This window comes from Scyliorhinus canicula, chromosome 7, assembly GCF_902713615.1.
Source record: "Scyliorhinus canicula chromosome 7, sScyCan1.1, whole genome shotgun sequence".
Taxonomy (NCBI): Eukaryota; Metazoa; Chordata; class Chondrichthyes; order Carcharhiniformes; family Scyliorhinidae; genus Scyliorhinus; species Scyliorhinus canicula.
The window spans coordinates 203,040,213-203,053,929 of NC_052152.1; the positions used below are offsets into that span (position 1 = coordinate 203,040,213).

Sequence of the window (13,717 nt, forward strand, 5' to 3'; positions counted from 1 at the left end):
TGGGTAGTGGGGGAGCAAGTGGAGGCAGCATCCTGCAAGGGTACGAGTTTGGAGGCTTTACTAACAGCACCTCTGTCTTTCGCGCCGGCTCTGTTCTCTACAAGCCCTGTGGTGGTGGCAGCCCTAAGGGTGTGGGGGCAATGGGGGCAGCACATGAGATTGGAGCGGGCGTCAGTGTGGTCACCGATTTGTGACAACCACAGGTTTGCCCGTGGTGGGGGGCGCTGAATGGGAGCTTCAATAGATGGCAGCGAGCATGGATTGAGAGATTTGGGGATCCATTCATCCAGGAGATCTTTCTGACCTTGGAGGCACTAGAGGAGGAGTTTGAGTTGCTGGGTGGGAACGGGTTTCGATAACTTCAGGTGCGGGACTTTGTACGGGAGCAGGGTCCAAGCTTTCCTTGCCTCTCCCTGAGGGGACTACAGGACAAGGTGATGTCAAAAACAGGGGTTGAAGAGGGGAGGGTTTTGGAGATATACAAAGAGTTGATGGAGTGGAAAGGGGCCCCTATCAGAGAGATGAAGAGGAAGTGGGAGGAGGAGCTGGGAGGAGAACTAGAAATTGAACTGTGGGGAAAAAGCCTTGAAGAGAGTCAACCCATCATCGTTGTGCGCCAGACTTAGCTTGATTCAGTTCAAGGTGGTCCACAGGGCCCTTATGACGGCAGCCCGGATGAGCAGGTTCTTTGAGGAAGTGGAGGACAGATGTGGGCGATCTGGGGGTAGCCTGGCGAACCATGTGCATATGTTTTGGGCATGTCCGAAATTGAGGGAATTCTGGCAGGGATTTGCGGACATTATGTCAGAAGTCCTGGAAGGGAGGGTAGCTCCGAGTCCAGAACTGGCAATTTTTGGGGTATCGGAAGATCCGGGAGCCAAGAGGGGGAGGGAGGTCGATATCCTGGCCTTCTCCTCCCTGGTGGCCCGGAGACGGATTTTGCTGGGATGGAGGGCAGGGTTTCTCAGTCTGGAAAAAAATCTAGTTCGCCTTGAGAGGATCAACTCAGGGGTTCGCCCGGAGATGGCAGCCGTTCATTGATTTCTTGAAAATTGAACGTCAGCAGTAAGGGGGGAGGGGAAAAGGTGGGGGAAGGAAAACAGGAGGCAAGGCAATGTTAAGTAAGGTCAGGGAACTTAGTATACTGGTAATTAAGGAATTGGGCGGGGGTGGTAGGGGACGTTGCTTTCTGGTTCTTGTTCTTTTAGGTGTTTTGCGTGCGTCGGCCCGCGTGGTTGTTTAAGAAATGTTAATGGGCTAAACTGTGAAAATTACAAATGCTTCAATAAAATATTTTCTAAAAAACAAGAAAAATCTATTGAGGCATCGCCCCCAATAAAATGTTGTGGGATATGTATTTACCCACGTTGCTCTCGTCAGACTGCAGATCTTGGCTGAATGCATCTAACCTGAATCCCAGTGTGTATTCAGAACAGGAAGATCTACAATTGACATGGTCTTCTCAGACCAGCAGATCAAGAGAAGTGACATGAATAAGTAGACTGCTATATGTTGTCTTCACTGATCTCACCAAAGCATTTGACCATGTGAGCAGAGGTGGTCTATTAAAGCTGCTGAAGATAAGTGGCTGTCTACCGAAGCAGCTCAATGTATTTTCCTCTTTCCATGACAACATGATGAGTAAGGTCAGCTATACTTGTATTTAATTTATTACATTTAAATACAATTTAAATTACAAGATTAGAACAAGGTTCAACCCGGTGAACAGCCATTTTAGGAGTGACATGCTTCTTTACACAAAGAATGTTTAACATATGGGAAAGTTTTCAAGAAAGAGTAGAGGAAGTGAAAATCCTGGAATCTTGAACGAAAATAATTGGATACTAAAATAGATGTCTTTATGATCTTTCTGTCTTCATATATTAAGGTGGGTCAAAGGCTTTCTTTTTCATCTGCAACACTTATGATTTTGTCAGCAGCTTATATATTTAAAAAATCATTATCTTCAGCTGTGAACACATCTCAAGCTTACATGCTTTTGGAAGTTGTTTTGAATGCACTTTAAAGCAGTTATATTCTCATCCTGTACTCTGGACCTCAAGAATGCAAACAGTTCAGTAAATCTACATTGCTCTGGCAAGAAAAAAGCAGGTTCAGTTTCTATAGCAACTAGTACAGTATGAAAATGTGAAACTGACTCATAATGAGAAAATTATATTTTGTTGTTACTCTTAGCCTTGGCTTTGAAAGCAAGGGCGAGAGAGGAACAACACTGAGACCAGTTATTACCTTATAGAACTGAACATACAAGGTACCTCCTTGGTAAAGCCTGACAACCCTAACTCATTCTAGCCACGCACCAATCCCCATTAGTGCTAAGAGGTCTGCAATCCTCCAGTTCTGGCCACTTGTCACCTCTCATTTTAATTGCTTACTCATCGGCAGGCAAGCTTCCAGCTGCCTAGTCCCCAAGCTCTGGAATACCCTCTCTAAATCTCTCCATCTCTATTTCGTCCTTCAAGCCTTAAAACATACTTCTGTCCTAAAAAAAAACCCCTTAAATAAAAACAGAAAATATTTGCTGGAAATATTCAGCAGTTCAGGAGCATCTGTGGAGAGAGAAATAAATTTAATAGGCTGGATTTAATGCTCTCCTGCCGTTGGATTTGAAGACAGGGAATCTCATTAGACTCAGCAGGAGTGGCCCACAAGTGGCCAGCCAACAGGTTTTCTTGCACGGGTTGGTGGTGTCCCAATTCAACTGGCCTTCGAGGTCCATCGGATGGCCATCCTCCCCAAGGTTTAACCCCCACACCCTATTGCCTCTCAAGTCCTGGCTGCCACCCACCTCTCGCTGACCCCCAACCACCACCTCCAAATACTTGCAAAGTTTGGATCAAGCACTGAATTTTCTTCCTCAAGCTGGGAGAAAAGTGCTGGCAACAGCCACTGCTCACGCTGGCGCTGTGTGAGAGCAAGTGGGCCTCTGATCGGTCTGTCACTGAAGGTATGAAGTCCCACCTCCAGCCTATTATGGTTGCAGAGCAGCCATTCTTCTCCTAGGCAGGCTACCCCCAAAGTATTTATCTGGGGTATGAGGTGAGGGCCACAGCACTTCATATAATTCAGCCCAATTTTTCAGATTGCTGACCGTCATCAGAATCGTTGGTTTTGGTTTAGATTTTAAAATTTTTTTTAGAGTACCCAATTATTTTTTTTTTCCAATTAAGGGGCAATTTAACGTGGCCAATTCACCTACCCTGCATATTTTTGGGTTGTGGGGGTGAGACCCACATAGACAAAGGGAGAATGGACTTCCGGTGGCGGCGATGACGTAGGAAGCCGCACATTTGGGAGCTCCCATTTTAAACGGACTTTTCGGCTCTTTTTAGAAATTTCTCGACGTCTCCCGGTGGGAGAAGGTGTGCTGATCGACTTTCCCCGCAGTCCATGACTCGAACTCGGAGTGGAAAGGGGGAAAAAACGGCAGCAGCTCCCCAGAACAAAAGGGGGAAGGAATCCAAGATGGCGGCCGGCGGGGCTCCAGAGGAGTGGAAGCAGTGGGCCCTGGAGCAACAAGCTGCTCTCCTGCACTGTTTTGCAGACTTCAAGGCTGAGGTACTGAGCTCTCTGCAGGAAACGAACAGAAGGCTCTCGGAGATTCAGACGACCCAGGGTGCTGCCATCAAGGAGTTGCAGACGCAGGCCACTGAACAAGAGGAGGAGGCCGGGATCCTCGTGAGTAAGGTGGAGGGACACGAGGCACTCCACAAGAAGTGGCAGGAACGCTTCGAGGAGCTTGATCACCGCATGAGGCGGAAAAATCTGCGGATCTTGGGCCTTGCGGAGGGGCTGGAGGGGTTGGACCTGACAACTTACGTGGCTACGATGCTGAACTCGCTAGTGGGGGCCGGGCCTTTCCATCTGCCCTTGGAGCTGGAGGGATCACACAAAGTACTGGCCAGGAGGCCTAAGGAGAATGAATCCCCGCGTGCGGTGCTGGTGAGGTTCCACCGGTTCAGTGATCGGGAGTGTGTGCTGCGCTGGGCCAAGAAGGTGAAGAGCAGCAATTGGGAGAATGGGGTAGTATGGATCTACCAGGACTGGAGTGCGGAGATGGCTAAGCGGCGGTCCGGGTTTAACCGGAAGAAAGAGGTGCTTTACAGGAAAAAGATAAATTTCGGAATGTTGCAGCCCGCGCGCCTATGGGTAACTTATTCGGACCGGCATTATTATTTCGATTCCCCGGAGGAGGCGTGGGCCTTCATGCGGACGGAGAAACTGGACTTGAACTAGGGGTTGGGGGTTGTGGGGTCGGTTCTAATACTTTATTGCTGGATTCTGCTGTTGCTGTGTTCTCTTTTCTTTGTACTTTTGCAATTTTGATATGGTTATTTATGGGGGCGTTGTTCTGTTATGTTTTTTTGCTGTGGGGCATTGTTTGAGTTTTGTATCTTGCGGGGAGGGTTGGGGGGGGTTTGTTGTATTCTATGTCGGGTTGGGGGTATGGAGTGGGGCTGGTATTTGGGAGCTGCGTCAGAAGGGTGTGGTGGGGCAGTGCGAAAGAGCGGGCTTTCCTCTGGTTTCCCGCGCTGCGGGGCTGGGGGGTGCAGATGAGGACGGGGGGAGGCGGGGCCTTAACTGGTTCTTCCCCGCGCTGGAGTGGTGCCTGGAGGAGGGATAGATTGGGGGATGATCCCACTTTGGGAGGGGTCGGGTTATTGGCGGGAGTTTCCGGGGTCAGCAGAAGTTAGCTGACCCACGGAAGTACAATGGAGGATGGTTCGCGGCTAGGAAGGTTCCTAGCCTGGGGGGGAAGGGAGGGGGGGAAAGGGGAATACCGAGTTGCTGCTGGTAGGGTCAGGAAGGTGCTGGTGGGGGCTGGGGGGACAGAGGTGAGGTGTTGTCGCTGTGGGGACTGGGTCGGACAGGGGGTGCTGGCCTGGGGCGGGCAGTCGACGGGCTATGACTAGTCGACGGGGGAGGGTGGGCGGGACGCCCTCTGATTCGGTTGGTCACCTGGAATGCGAGAGGATTGAATGGGCCGGTGAAGCGGTCGAGGGTACTTGCTCATCTGAAGGGGCTAAAGGCAGATGTGGCAATGCTTCAGGAGACCCACCTGTAGGTGGCGGACCAGGTCCGTCTGAGGAAGGGATGGGTGGGGCAGGTTTTCCACTCTGGGTTGGATGTGAAGAACCGGGGAGTGGCGATTCTGGTGGGGAAAAATGTGTCGTTTGAGGCATCGGAGGTGGTGGTGGATAAGGGGGTAGGTATGTTATGGTTAGGGGCAGGCTACAAGGAGAGAAGGTTGTACTTGCTAGTGTGTATGCCCCAAATTGGGACGATGCGGGCTTTATGAGGCGTATGTTGGGACGGGTCCCAGATCTGGAGTCGGGAGGTCTGATCATGGGGGGGACTTTAATACGGTGTTGGATCCTTCACTGGATCGGTCCAGCTCTAGGACGGGTAGGAGGCTGGCGGCGGCCAAGGTACTGAGAGGGTTTATGGACCAGATGGGTGGGGTGGATCCATGGAGGTTTGTGAGGCCGAGGGCACGGGAGTACTCTTTCTTCTCCCACGTACATAGGGTCTACTCTCGGATAGACTTCTTCGTGGTGAGTAGGGGACTGATTCCGAGAGTGGAGGAGGCCGAGTATTCGGCCATTGCAATCTCCGACCACGCTCCGCATTGGATAGAGTTGGAGATGGGGCAGGTGCGGGACCAGCGCCCGTTGTGGCGGTTGGATGTGGGGTTGTTGGCGGAGGAGGAGGTGTGTAGGAGGGTCCGGGCAAGTATTGAGGGGTACCTCGAGGTGAATGATACGGGGGAGGTTCAGGTGGGGATGACCTGGGAAGCCCTGAAGGCAGTGATTCGTGGGGAGCTGATATCCATCCGGGCACACAGGGAGAGGAGTGAGAGGGATGGACTGGTGGGAAAGATGTTGGAGGTAGACAGGAGGTACGCAGAGGCACCAGAGGAGGGACTGTTGGGGGAGAGGCGCAGCCTGCAGGCTAAATTTGATTTGCTGACCACTAGAAAGGCGGAGGCACAGTGGAGGAAGGCACAAGGGGCAGTGTACGAACATGGTGAAAAGGCGAGTAGGATACTGGCTCATCAGCTCCGCAAGCGGGATGTGGCTAAGGAAATTGCTGGAGTGAGAGACAAGAGTGGGAATGTGGTGCGGAAGGGGGTAGAGGTGAATGAGGTCTTCAAGGACTTTTACGGGGAACTGTACCGGTCGGAGCCAACGGGGGAGAGGAGGGGAATGGAGCGGTTCCTCGACGGGCTTTCTTTCCCGAAGGTGCAGGAGGAGCAGGTGGAGGGGTTGGGTGCGCCGATTGAGCTGGAGGAGCTAGTTAAGGGGATCGGGCAGATGCAGTCAGGGAAGGCACCGGGGCCGGATGGGTTCCCGGTGGAATTTTATAAAAAGTTTGTGAACCTAGTGGGCCCCTTGCTGGTGCGGACACTTAATGAAGCGTGGGAAGGGGGGACTTTGCCCCCGACGATGTCGTGGGCGCTGATCTCGTTAATTTTAAAGAGGGACAAGGACCCCCAGCAGAATGGTTCATACAGGCCCATATCTCTCCTCAACGTAGATTCCAAGGTGCTGGCAAAAATCCTGGCCACCAGGATAGAGGACTGTGTGCTAGGGGTTGTGCACGAGGACCAGACAGGTTTTGTGAAGGGAAGGCAGCTGAACACGAATGTGCGGAGATTGTTGAATGTCATCATGATGCCGGCGATTGAGGGGGAGGCAGGTATAGTGGTGGCGCTGGATGCGGAGAAGGTCTTCGATAGAGTGGAGTGGGGGTACTTATGGGAGGTGTTGGGGAGGTTTGGATTTGGTGAAGGGTTCATTAGATGGGTAAGGCTGCTATATGAGGCCCCGATGGCGTACGTGGCCACGAATGGGAGGAGGTCGGAGTACTTCCGGCTTTACCGAGGGACCAGGCAGGGTTGCCCCCTGTCCCCCATGTTGTTTGCACTGGCAATCAAGCCGCTGGCGATGGCGTTGAGGGATTCAGAGAGGTGGAGAGGTTTGGTGCGCGGTGGGGAGGAACATAGGGTGTCGTTGTATGCCGATGATCTGTTACTGTATGTGGCGGACCCGGTGGGAGGGATGCCAGGGGTTATGGAGCTGCTAGCTGCGTTTGGGACCTTTTCTGGTTATAAACTAAATTTAGGCAAGAGTAAGGTGTTTGTGGTGCACCCTGGAGACCAGGAGGAAGGAATTGGTAGGCTCCCGCTTAGGCGGGCAGGGGAGAGCTTTAGGTACCTGGGGGTGCAGGTGGCCAGGGACTGGGGGACTCTTCACAAACATAATTTCACCAGACTTGTAGATCAGATGGAGGAGGAGTTCAAGAGGTGGGACATGCTGCCATTGTCGTTGGCGGGGAGGGTGCAGTCCGTCAAAATGACGGTGCTTCCGAGGTACTTGTTCCTCTTTCAGTGTCTTCAGAGGAGGGGTGGGGGGTGGTGTGAGGGGGGGGGCGTTCCTTATTGTAGTTTCTATTATGTAACTTAATATTGTGTTAATTTGCGTTGTTAAAATGCTGTGTTGTTCATGGAGGTGGGGCGAATGTTTATGATTGCTAATATTATTGTTATTTTTGGTATTTTATTATGGTTCGCTGTTGTTGTATAAATTCTAAATTTTTCAATAAAAATTATTTCAAGGAAAAAAGACATGGGGAGAATGTGGAAACTCCACACAGACAGTGACCCGGGCCGGGATTGAATCCGGGTCCTCGGCTCCGTGAGGCAGCAGTGCTAATCACTGCGTCACCATGCTACCCTCAGTTCAGATTTTACTTGCTTTTTAATAATTTAAAGATTTACCATGCCCACTTTAGAGCCAGGAAGTGTGCTCTATTGATGTGCTTATGAGTCTTTTTTACCACAATTCTGTGCATTGCTGCTACCTTTTTCAGAGTGATGCAGACTCAATTTGTACTTTCAGTATTTCCCCTCAATGAGAGAGGTGGCTTTACCAGCTGTTATGACAATCAGGTCAGGGATTCTCTTTTGGTGCAAACATTGGGATGTTGATGCAATAGGTCTCCAGTCTCATATGTATTTAGCCAAGGTACCTAATTAAACAACATTATCTTTCCATTACTGTGAATATATTAAATCCTCTTGTATGGACACCAGAAAACTTAATTGAACTGATTGCCCTGTGGTGTTAAGACCATTTATGGTTTAAACATTTTTTAAAAACAACAGAAAGATAAAAAGAGAAACAAGGGTGTTGGGTTTAATTTTTTTCCAACTGTTTATTTGTGAGTTGGCTGATGATGAGTTTCAGTTTGAAAAATGATTTTGCCAACTTTTGTTCTCAGAATACTTAATTTTATTTTATTTTAACCCTTCTGCTGACTACTGCTTGTTGTCTTTGTATCTGTACCTACAAGATTGGCAAGTACCCAGAGGCCTAGAACAGAGGTCAGTACAATGTACACAAAGGACGAGAGGGCTGTTCTCTGATGAAATTAAGCCTATTCTCTGGTGTTTAGAAGAATTAGAGGTGATCTCATTGCAACAAGCAACATTCGAAAGGGTTTGATGGGGGTATATGCTGAGAGAAAAAGAGAAAATGCTGGAAAATCTCAGGTCTGGCATCATCTGTAAGGGGAGAAAAGAGCTAACGTTGAGAGCCCAGATGACCCTTTGTCAAAGCTCGATGCTGAGAGGTTGTTTGCCCTTGCTGGGGAATCTAGAACATGAGGGCATAGTCACAAAATAAAGGGCCAGTCATTTAGGATGGAGACAAGGAATTTCTTCACTCAGAAAGTTCTGAATCTTTGGAATTCTCTATCTTAGAGGGTTGTGGCTGCTATTGTTGAATTAGGCTGAGATAGATAAATCTTTGGTGTCTCAGAGAATTGGGGATATGGGGAGTGGGGGGGGGGGGGGGGGGGGACAGAGGAGTTGAGTTCCTATATAAGTGAAAGCTGGCTTCTTTAGTTTGGTACTGTACTTGTATTTAGTTCAGTATCTATTTCCTTTGCCCCACAATTTAACTTTAAATAGTGCTCAGGATCAAACGTTTATATTCCACTTAGTATCTTATCTACCTGTATGAAAAAACGTCTTTATCACATGGTTGAAGGGTACAAGGGTCCAAGATAGAAAAGAAAATTGGGCGCCTTGTAAAATAGGCTGTCATTTCTCTATGAGCTTATTTTGTGCTTTCGGAAGAAAAAATTCCATTCCCCAGGTTTTCCTTGCCTTTTGTCATTCTTAGTTTCAGAGAAACTGAGGGCGGATTCTTTTTTTTTGAATATTTTTTATTGGCTTTTCTCATTTATAAACAGATGTTGTGTGTAAACTACATTTTTCATGCCCGTGCTAATTTACTTTATTGTACAGACCCCCCCAGGTTGCCCAGTCCTTTGGTTCCTCATCTACCTTGTTTTTTTTTGTTCTTAGCTTACTCCTCGTTGCTGGCTTCGAACAGGTTTCGGAACAGACCGACAAACTGCCCCCAAGTATCCAGGAAGCCTTCTTCTGACCCTCGGATGGAGTACTTAATCTTCTCCAGCTGGAGAAATTCCGAGAGGTCAGCGAGCCAGTCTGCAGTTTTGTGTGGTGCTGCCGATCGCCGGCCGAGCAGGATTCTCCGGCGTGTGATTAGGGAAGCAAAAGCAAGGGCGTTAGCCCCCTTCCCCATGTGTAGCTCTTGCTGCTCCGATACCCCGAAGATTGCCACTATTGGGCATGGCTTCACCCTCACCCCCACAACCTTGGACATTGCCTCGGAGAAGGCTGTCCAGAACCCAGCAAGTTTGGGACAAGCCCAGAACATGTGGGTGTGGTTGGCCGGGCCTCTCTGGCACCGGTCACATTTGTCCTCCACCTCCGGTAAGAACCTGCTCATTCGGGTTCTGGTCAGGTGAGCTCTGTGCACCACTTTGAGCTGCATTAGGCTTAGCCTTGCGGAGGAGGAGGTGGAGTTCACTCTGCTCAGTGCTTCGCTCCAGAGTCCCCATTCTACCTCTGTCCCGAGTTCGTCCTCCCCTTTTTGTCTGGTCTCGTCAGTGGTGTTTGAGCTCTGTCCAGTAGCTGTCCGTATATTTTCCCACATAGTCCCCCCTTCTCGCTGCTTGTGCCTATCAGGTCCTCCAGTAGTGTGTTTTCTGGGCCCCGGGGTACCCTATTATCTCTTTGCGGAGGAAGTGTTTTATTTGGAGGTGTCTCAATTCCTGTTGTTTTACTAGTTTCCACTTCCTCGTCAGTTTGTCCAGTGTCGCCAGTCTGCGCCCTCCGTAGAAGTCCCCGACCGTCAGTGCGCCCCCATCCCGCCTCCATCTTTTGAAGGTGGTATCTAGCATAGATTGGATTGGATTGGACTTGTTTATTGTCACGTTTACCGAGGTACAGCTAAAAGTATTTTTCTGCAAGCAGCTCAATAGATCATTAAGTACATGAAAAGAAAAGGAAATAAAAGAAAATACATAATAGGGCAACACAAGGTACACAATGTAACTACTTAAGCACCGCATCGGATGAAGTTTACAGGGTGCAGTGTTAATGAGGTCAGTCCATCAGAGGGTCATTTAGGAGTGTGGTAACAGCGGGGAAGAAGCTGTTTTTGAGTCTGTGCATGTGTGTTCTCATGGCTGGGGGAAATCTTTGATTGCTGCAGATAGAGGCCATTTTAGTGCTGTCTTAACTGGGTCCACGTTCTCAGCGTGGCCACTACCAAAGGGCTCGTTGTGTATCTTGCTGAGGAGGATGTGAGTGCTGCTGTGCCCAGGGCCTGTAGGGTCGTTCCTTTACAGGATGCCTCCTCCATTTGTACCCAATCTGTGTCGGGTTCTTGTACCCATCCCCTCAGTCTTTCTGCCGTTGCTGCCCAGTGGTAGTATTGTAGGTTTGGTAAGGCCAAGCCCCCTTTGATTTTTCTTCTTTGCAGTGTCGGTATGGGACTTCTCGGGTTCTTCTCCCCCCCCCCCCCCCCCCCCCCCCCCCCCCCCCCACACACACACACACACACAAACGGCATGATTAGATTGTCCACGCGTTGGAAAAAGGCCTTGGGAATGAAGATCGGAATGGATCTAAACAGCAAGAGGAACCTTGGCGGTACGTTCATCTTGATCATCTGCACTCTCCCCGCCAGGGCTGTTGTCTGTCTTTTAAACAAGAGTACCTTACCAGGTCTGATTGGCAGACTTTTAAATTGCCTGGCAGTGCGAGAGCAGAGAGAAAATCTTTAAGCTGCTTCCTGGCTGAACTTCGGCTAAGCACTGAGGACAAAATGGAGTTCTTCAGATAGCCTGTCTTTCTTCCAGAATATTCTGAATGGCTCCACCAATCACAAGCAACAACAGGGGATAGTTCAGAATTTCAGATTCCCCAATCAGCTGCTTGCGAAGTCTATCACATTGACATTAGGAGCTCTGCCACAGAACCTAAAAGGGAAGTCCTAGGCAACTCCAGTAGACCAAGGGTGTTTTCGGTTTGTCTAAAGTCTGTAGTTTAAGCAAAAATCTCAATGTTGTAGCCGCTAGCAAGAAGACTGTAGACCAAAGGCAGTCAGCAGGACAGGGATTTTAAAAAAAGAAACAGAGAACAGACAAAGATTTACAACAGTGTCCTAACACCACTTAGGTCACTGAAGCATGAAGGGATAAGAATGGCTCAAAAATACAGATTGTTTTTACGAGCTGTCAATCACAGACCACGACTGGAAAGCTATGAATGGCCTGCAGACAGTGGATCTGTGAGAACCAGATGTAGGCACAGCTGCTCTCTTTTGAGAAATGAACACGTGGAGCTGCAAGGTAAGTATTACAAAATGTTTCGGTTATAATGCTTCCCACTGTCCCTGTCTAGACTGCTGTCTGGTTTCCAGACAGGAGTCCCTTTTCTGGGCCCGGGGGGGGGGGGGGGGGGGGGGGGGGATCTTTTAGGCAGGAGGTCTGAAGTAAACAGCAAAGGGGAATACAAAGAATTCATAAGAGAGTTGTTTCTTCAGCATCGCAGCAATATTTACACAGGACCCGGTTGCACATCTCAGGGTCCTTACTCCTTCCTATCAGCTGCTACTGCAGCTGACCTGTCATATTAGTGCTGGTTAACTCAAACCCAATCAGCACTAGGGAACAATCATCCTCAGCTGGATGAGTCCATTGCAGGATCATAAAAGGGTCCCTGTGGGGGAGTCCCCATATTACAGGGGTCCCTGTGGGGGGAAGGTTGGGTCACCCTCTGTACTTGGGGATGGTGGAGGCACCCAGGCTATCTGGGGATTGGATGGCTGCTGTGTGGTGTGGGGAGGTGGGTTGGGGCTAGGAAAGTCTGTACCATCATGTCTTTTGTGAGGGCCATGAAGACTCCAGCACGGGTTTCAGAAAGTAACTTCTATTTACAACAATATTTACACAGCACAGTAGTTCACTGGTGGTTCTCTCTCCAGCGGTACCATATTGGCCAGCTCTACTTATACAGCCGAAAGGTTAATGAGTGCCCCGCCCCCTTATCGGGGGAGCTCATAGTCCCTAAGATTCCTGGGGTAACTAATTGTCCCCAGCCAATAGGATCTGGGCAGGTTATAACAATGGCCCTGGCGTTGTGGACCTCGTGGTGGGCCAAGGGGGCAACAATTGCCCTGTGGCCTACCGCGAGGTCCACCATGCCAGGGCCAAGATAGTAGAGACCACAAGTGAACCGCACCCATTTGATTCCCGGCCGCGGTGCCTGGAGAATCACAGGAGAGCGAAGCATAGGGCGGAGGGCCCACTAAATAGATCCAGTGGGTAATTACGACTTGTTTGTTTTTATTTACATGCACCTGCTGGTGTGCTGCATGGAACCCATTCACGCCGCCAGCGGGGTGTTAGTGCATCACGTTTGGGCACCGATTCAGATTTCGCCCCAATGCCTGATTCTCTGTCTCATCGGGGAATGCATTCTGGGCGTCCTGGGATGGAGAATCCAGCCAATTATATTCAGTTTCGTCATCGAAATCATTAATATACATTGTGAATAGCTGGGGTCTGAGTACTCATCCCTGCGGTACCGGACTAGTCACTGCCTGCCACTTGGAAAAAGACCCATTTATTCCTACTGCTTGTTTCCTGTGTGCCAACCAGTTTTCTATCCATCTCAATAAACTACCCCCAATCCCCCACGCTTTAATCTTACATAGTAATCTCTTATGTGGGACTTTGTTGAAAGCCTTCTACAAGTCCAAATAAATCAGATCCATTGGCTTCCCCTCATCAACTCTACTAGTTACATTCACAAAGAATTCCAGTAGATTGGTCAAGCATGATTTCCCTTTCATAAATCCATGCTGACTCTGTCCGATCCTGCCACTGTTTTCCAAGTGCTCTGCTATTATATCTTTTAGAATGGACTCTAGCATTTTTCCTACTGTTGAATCAGGCTGACTGGTCTGTAATTCCCTGTTTTCTCTCTACTTTCCTTTTTAAATAATGAGGTTACACTAGCTACCCTCCAACCCGTAGGAACTGATCCAGAATATATGGAATCTTGGAAGATGACCACCAATGCACCCACTATTTCCACAGCCACTTCCATAAATACATAAGTACTTTAGGATGTTTTCCAAGGCTAAAGTCAGGGTTTGCCAGCCCTGCTGAGGCAGGGGATTCGGCGACTCAGCCAGAAAATCCCACCCTAATTCTTTGTACATTGGAGACAAACCGTTTCGATTACTGTGTCACTTCTAGAGCTCCGGTGTTTTTATGGTGCCATGGTAGCCAAAATTGAACACAGAATTCA

At 49.3% G+C, this 13,717-nt stretch overlaps 1 protein-coding gene across 3 annotated transcripts in view; it reads left to right on the forward strand.

Moving 5' to 3' along the window:
- unm_sa1614 (un-named sa1614) overlaps positions 1 to 13,717 on the forward strand; it is a 319,542-nt gene that overhangs the window by 67,452 nt on the left and 238,373 nt on the right. The gene's annotated exons all lie outside the window — the stretch shown is intronic.